Below are 7420 nucleotides of genomic sequence, written 5' to 3'. Positions count from 1 at the left end.
TGGTAGGAGAGGAGTGCAAACCTTGCATTTACATAGCGAAATGGAGCTAAATTGATCGCATCTAATGACCAAGCATCAAAGAGAAGACGATACTAGAAGGCCTATGAAGATAATAAAGTGAAAAGGGCAATGACGAAAGAATCCTTGCATCCCCGGATTGATCATCGCGGATTATGAAGGAAGAAAAGAAGAAAAGATGTCTGCCAAGGGATCCAAGCGGATCACACCACCATCCGAGCGTCTCCCTTCACCACCATCCGAGCAGCCCGTGCTGAAGACGCTCGTCTTGAAGCAAGATGATCCGAGCGTCTCCCCTGACAATCCGCTCGGATCTCGGTACAGGGAACCCGGGCCCAGCCAGAAGACGCTCGTCCCGTGCCAAGACTAGCAAAACGGAGATGCTCATCTCCTTAGAGAAGAGCATTTCCTCAACTTTTCTTAAGGACTTAATAGTCATTTAAGCCCTTAGTAACCCTAATTTTTGTACCTAATCTTTAGTATAAATACCCTTTGTACTACTTAGATTAGCATGCTATCTTAATACCTTCTTAATCAAGTTGTAATCAATTAATAATCATTCCTTAATCTTGTAATCAACTCTTAATCTAGTCTTAATACAAATCTCAATACTTAATATTTCCTTAATTTCTTTATTGTTCATCATTTATTTTGGGTAATTAGAAGATCATTTGGGCTTATTGGGAGATTGACAACCTTCCATCAATCATCAAGTACTTCTATTATTCTTTGCATTATTATTTTGGAATCTTCATAGGTATAATTCTCTTAATCCTTGCTTTAACTATTGTTAATCATTTTCATTCATTCATCACGTTTTGCCTTGTTAATGTGATTGACAATCTTGTTAGCATGTTAAACTTGATCATGAGTGAGTAGTTTCCTTAGCTAGGGTTAATGGGTGATTAGGGGAAATCAACATGGGGAATGATTCATGCTTAATCTAATATGTTCACATAATTTATTTGCTTGCTTGGTGTGATTTCAACTTATCCACATGTTATGTTTGTTGAAATGCGGGCCTATGAATCCTTGCATTTTTTTACCCATCACTTATCTTTTCAATGAGGTTGTAAGACATAAACCAACTCGAACCTCATTAGACCATGAATAATGTTGAATAGGAAGGATTAAGTCAACTTGTAGGTGTTGTACAATCTAATCGATTCGGCTCCGGGACCCAAACCTTCTTAGGGATTGTAAGATATACACTAACTCGATCCCATCATAATAATAATTGCTTGCTTATAATTTGAGAACATGTTTGTATGATCAACTCCCATGTATTCTCCTATGAACCCATGATACCCTAGTGCCTTTAATCAATTATTTACACCTTCATTTTATCTATCTTGCTTTGTTTTTAGTTTTAATTGATCTCCTAACTGAACTCCAAATTGTGACACCCTAAGACACGACCATTTACAATTGAAAATCCTATATCAATACCCGTCCCTTGGGATCCGACCTTTACTTACCTCTTTACTAAGAGTAGTTGGTGAAGTTATAAATATTGTTTTGGTTGGGTAACTTTTGACGACGAGTTTAAAAACCATACGAACCAAAAATGGCGCCGTTGCCGGGGACGGTGTTAAGTTGATTTGATTTTCTTTAATTGTTTTTAGTTGTGTCTTTCTTTACCTTGAGGAAGTCAATATCCTCAAGGTTTTTTCTAATTGTTTTCAAGTTGTTTGATATTTTGCATGTCTAGGAGATCACAAGGTAACTTGTTACCCATTGATCTTGAAATCGAAAGACCTTTGATCAACAATAGAAGACTTGCTAGAAATACTTCAAGAGTTGTAGGTATTGGTGAGATTGTGGATATTCAACCAAATAACATTGAGTTTACCAACCCTTTTGCAAGAGAAGGAGAGGACAACCCAATACAAAACCCACCACAAAATCAACCCACAATGCCTAAATTTTCATCACATTGCGTACCAATCGAGGAGAACCTACCAAATGGTACTCCTACACCACAACATCTAACCGGTAATTTCATTGCCAAATCCGCATTCATACAATTAGTTGAGAGAAGTCAATTTGGGGGGATGCCTAGTAAAGACCCTCATTCTCATATGGAGACTTTTTATGACTATTGTGATGCGATTTCTCAAACCGGAGTTACTCAAGACCAAATTCGATGGGTCTTATTTCTTTTTTCTTTGATTGGTTTCGCGAAACAATGATTGAAGAGCCTAGATAAAGCTACTCTTGGTATTGATTCTTGGAAAAAATTGGCACTTGCTTTCTACAATAAATTCTATCCTCCGGAAAAGACTAACATGTTGAGAGCCCAACTCATGGGTTTAAACAAAGGGATGAGGAATCTTTGTATGAAGCATGGGAGAGATTCAAGGACACTTGCCGATCTTGTCAGCACCATGGACCTAGCGAGTGGTTCCTTGTACAACAATTTTGGAATGATCTATATGAAGACTCCCAAAACATTATCAATATGGGATCAAATGGTATGTTTACCGATGTTGATGACAATCAAACATGGAACAAAATTGAGGAAATGGCAGTCAATAACTCGTAATATAGTAGACCTCGGAAGTCTACTAGAGGAGGAAAGCATGAGGTAGACTCCGTCACTCAATTAGGTGCTCAACTAAGTGCTCACATTGACACCATTAATTTGAAGTTTGAGAAGGCCATGGCTAAACTTGAAGAGGCCTCCAAATCACCAAGCAACATGTTAATGCCATGGTGGCATCATCATCAATTCCAAGTGGAGTATGTGAGAGTTGTGGAACTTTGGGACATGACCAAAGTGAATGTAGGGGAACAAGTGAATGTTGGAATATGTGTCCTCCGACAATAATGCGATCACGACTGTTGATCATGATGATCACATGTTTAAGTCTCATCATATAGAATACAATTGGGAAGTAATATTATTCTTGTCAATCGGTCAACATATATCGGTAATGATTGGTGACTAGAGTTTGACATTCTTGTCGTGTAATGACGGTGGTGATCAGTTGACCCCTAGGTCATACCTATAGGGCAACACTCTTAATAGATTATTTAATTAATCGTATAACGTTACGAGTTAATTAAATTACTTGAAAATTGACGGACGATTTTGGAAGTAAAATTTACGTATCAAATTGAAATGTGATTAAATGAGATACGGTCTGAGTAATTGAATTGTATCATTACTCGGATGAAATTAATGTTTAAAGAAACAATCGAAATTGAATGAATTATTATAAATACAATCTGTTGTGATTTATAAATGGTAAAATTTTTGGTACAAGTAATTATGAAATTACTAAGTCGATTTTTGTATGTGACGTATTTTTATTAATACGTTGATTTTTAATGTGTTAAAAATACATAACAAATTTATGTCACATATGACATGTGACATATTGACAATTAACAAAAATAATATGGAATCCATATTATCAAGTGGGCCGAAAATTAGAGGGTTTTTAAGCTAATTATATGTTGATTGTAATTAGTTGAGGGCATGATGATTACCCTAGTCACTAGCCATGCAACCCTATGGTTTATTGTAAAGAACAATTTTTCCATGCATTGGCTCCCCTCCCACTCCCCTTGTCCGGTTTTTAAGAAGAGAAAAACAATTAGTTTTTCTCTTAAATTTTTACCTCATATACAATAATGTAATTGTATTGTTCATTCACTTTTCACTCATCCAAAAATATAATTCTAGAGAGAATAATAATCCTCCTCTTCTTCTCTCTAAAAACCGAAATATTCAAAGTGTTACAAAATATTTTGGTTCAATTTTCTTCTAATTAATATTATACTAGTTCATGTAATATTAATTATATTAAGGGTAAGCTTTGGGTATTAATCCTAAGGAGAGATCCTATACTTGGATCTTGTTCTTCCATCTTAGGAAAGCTCAAGAACAAAAGGAAAGGAGATTTCTTTTGTGCCCAATAAATCCGAAATCACCAATGTAAGGACATGATTTCTCCTCTATTTTTCATATTGTTTGCATGCATAAAATCCGTATTTAATTTTATGACAAATTAATTAAGACATATATGAGTATGTTAATATGTATAAAGATCTACATTTCTTTCAATCGGTATCAAGAGCCACGGTTGTTTGCATGCAAATCGGTTAAAAGTTTTTCCGAGTTATAAGAATAACATATAAAACTTGTAAAATTTGTGTTATTATGAGATATCACGAAATTAATCCATGCATGTTAATATTTCTGGTCCTAAAATGTTTTAGGATATTTTGGTTAATTTTACGGATTTTATTGTTCATAATTTACTATAATGGCATTTAAATGTGATTTTATGAGTAAAAATGTCATTTTTGGTCTAAAAATTAGCTATACTTCGAATTTTCCATTTATTTTTGTATATGTTGTCATATATATTATTTTGAGATAACCTGTAAATTTTCATAATTTTTGGACTTGTTATGCTCGAAAAATGAATTTTTCATTATTAGATTCGGATTTAAGTGAAAAATAGGTTAATATGAGTTAAATTTCGAATCTGGTCATAGAAAATTAATATGTTGTCACATGCAATTTTACAAGATGTGTGTAAAATAATTGGCTATAAAGAAGTCTTTTTGCATGATTTATGGATTTTTGAAGAAAAATAGCATAAATAGTGACATTATTAGTGGAAAATTAATAAAACATAATCTATGACTTAGGAAAAACGTCTAATGTTGCATTTTATTATCTTTTTCAGATCTAAAATTGAAAAGTTAATGAAAAAATTTTTCCATGTTTTTATGATTATTTTATTAAAAATCGATAAACCGCAACATTGTTTTTCCGGAAAGTTTTCGAAATTTTTAACCTAAAATTTTGAACATTATGAGTGTCATGGTATTTTTCCAGAATGTTCATAAGTTTAAATTTCAAATTTTGAATTTATTTGAAATTTTGTGATTTATTTGAAGTTTATAGCTTATTTTTGTAATTTTTGGTCCATTTATGAACAATTTTATATAATATGGGTTAATTATGGTCAAATTATTAGTGAAGACTAAATTTTGAGTCCTAAGAGGTTAGGGTAATTAACTTATGCATAAATATGAGTTTATGTATTTTTGTGATTATAAAATGTTGAAATCACGCAAATCCGTAAAAACCGAGTAATATACGATATTGGCTAATCAAAGGCGATTTAGCATAAAATTGAGCATGTTCATACATATTATAATGCTGCATTTTCTTTATGATTGTCATAATTTTAATTTATATAATTTTAAATTATGTAATTTTACTTAGTATGGCCTTAGATTTTAATTGGTATTTCCCGAAATGTATGGGAATATCGATTCGGTTGTAATTTTTATTGTGATCTCGTATCACCGTTTTGTAATTTAATAGATTTATTTTATTTTAGTTACAAATGTATAATAGGAAATTATGTAATTTATTATGTAATTTTATTCATTCGGAGTTCCCAAAGACGGATTTCTTCAAGAATGGCGATACATAAAGACGGTGTTACCTCGAGATGCGTGCCACAACCGAAGTTCAAGGGACCAATGGAGTTGGTTTCCGAATATGTAATAGTTAAATAGTTTTTCTATTTTAGGAAAGGCCATACTAGGATTTATTTATCTTTATGCTTGCATTTTATTTTATGTCACATGCATCGCTAAATCGCCATAACTAAAACATGCATCCTTATTTTATCGAGTTTATCGACCGTGTCAATTCGAATTATCGTAGTTCACCGCTTTAGTTCACTTAAAACGTGATAGATAATAAATTGACATGACCTCTCGCTAAAACAAACAATTGAGACATAGCCTTACCAAATAGTAGAAACCATGAAAACCTATTTCGCGAGGGAGTGTACTCGGCTACCCCGGGGTACAAACCTTGTTACGTAGGGGAAGTGGGTGATAAATGTCTATCCACCGAATTCATGTTGATGAGGGTTGCATCGGCTACCCCGTGCCTAAGTTGATGTGGGTTTGGATAATGGACACATTTATTCGAAATTTGGATTGAACTCAACAAAAGTTATTGATAAGGGTTGCATCGGCTACCCCGTGCCCTTGTTGATGTGTTTTGGGCTATAGATAAACATTAGAGTAATTTTATCGACCAAGAGTTCTAAAAGTAGAATCGATTAAAAGGTTAATCCACCGAGTTATATTGATAAAGGTTGTATCGGCTACCTCGTGCCTAAGTTGATATGAATTTGGGTCTTGGAATCATTTATCTAGTTGGGTAGAGGTCACTAGAAAAATGCATAAAACTTGTTTAAATCATACATTTTTACGAGTATTATTATTAAAACGACATTTGTTTTACTCCTTCTATTTTGTTTTGTAGACCACTTCTCTTTTCTCATAACAAATGGCAACACCAACCCCTAATGCCACGCCTCTTGCTAGTTCGTCTTGGCTCCGATCCTTTATGGATCGATGTAAACTTGAAAAGAATGGGTCAAATTTCTCCGAATGGGATGCCCAACTCAAATTAGCCGCCGAAGGTGACGACAAGCTTCGTTACCTTACCGAGGCCTCTCCACCCGAACCCTCCACTAGGTCCACCGCGGCCACTAGGGAAGCATATGAGGCTTACCAAAAGGAGTCCGCCGCAATGAAAAATGTCTTGATATTTGCGATGCAGGCGGACCTCCAAAGGAGAGCCTTTAAAATGGGCAATGCTAATGAGATTTACTCCAAACTTGTGACCATGTTTTCACAAACTCCGCGGATCGTCCAATATGAGGCGGCCGCGGCATTCTTTGATCTCGACTTCAAAGAGGGCCAAAAGGTTAGCCCTCATGTGCTCAAACTCATGGAGCTTGTCGAGACCTTGAAAATTCAAAAGGTTGAAATCCCCAAAGAACTCATCGTAGATAGGATTCTACACTCCTTGTCCAAAGTCAAGGCATATGTGCAATTCCGGGTGAATTTCAACATGCAAGACAAGGATGTGTCTTTTGAGGAGTTGCACAAGTTACTTGTGCAAGCCGAGAGGGACATGGGGTTAAATGTGAACCCTCCCAAGGATGTGCTTAACATAAGCACTAAAAGTAAGGGGAAGTTCAAGAAGAATGGGAGAAAGGGCAAGAAGCAAGCTCCCACATTCACCAAAGCTAAGTCTTGTGAAGCTAGCACCTCAAAAGTCAAGAAGGGTCCTCTTGATAAATGCCATTATTGTAATGGCATGGGACATTGGAAAAGAAATTGTTCCAAATACCTTGGTGATATCAAAGCTGGAAAGATCACTCCAGTAGGTAAATGACTATCCTTCTTTTATGTTTCTAATTCAACTATGGTATTATGATGCAAAGTTGTGATAATGTATCTCCCTTTTTATTGTAAATAGGGCCTCCACCAAGCAAAGACAAAGGAAAGGAAAAGCAAGCATGAAAAACCATGGAGAAGCTATGGATAGCTTTTATGGAGTTTTGCT

The sequence above is a fragment of the Silene latifolia genome, chromosome 7, assembly GCF_048544455.1.
Source record: "Silene latifolia isolate original U9 population chromosome 7, ASM4854445v1, whole genome shotgun sequence".
Classification (NCBI taxonomy): domain Eukaryota; kingdom Viridiplantae; phylum Streptophyta; class Magnoliopsida; order Caryophyllales; family Caryophyllaceae; genus Silene; species Silene latifolia.
The sequence above is the reverse complement of the archived record's forward strand: the minus strand, read 5'-3'. Positions refer to the sequence as shown.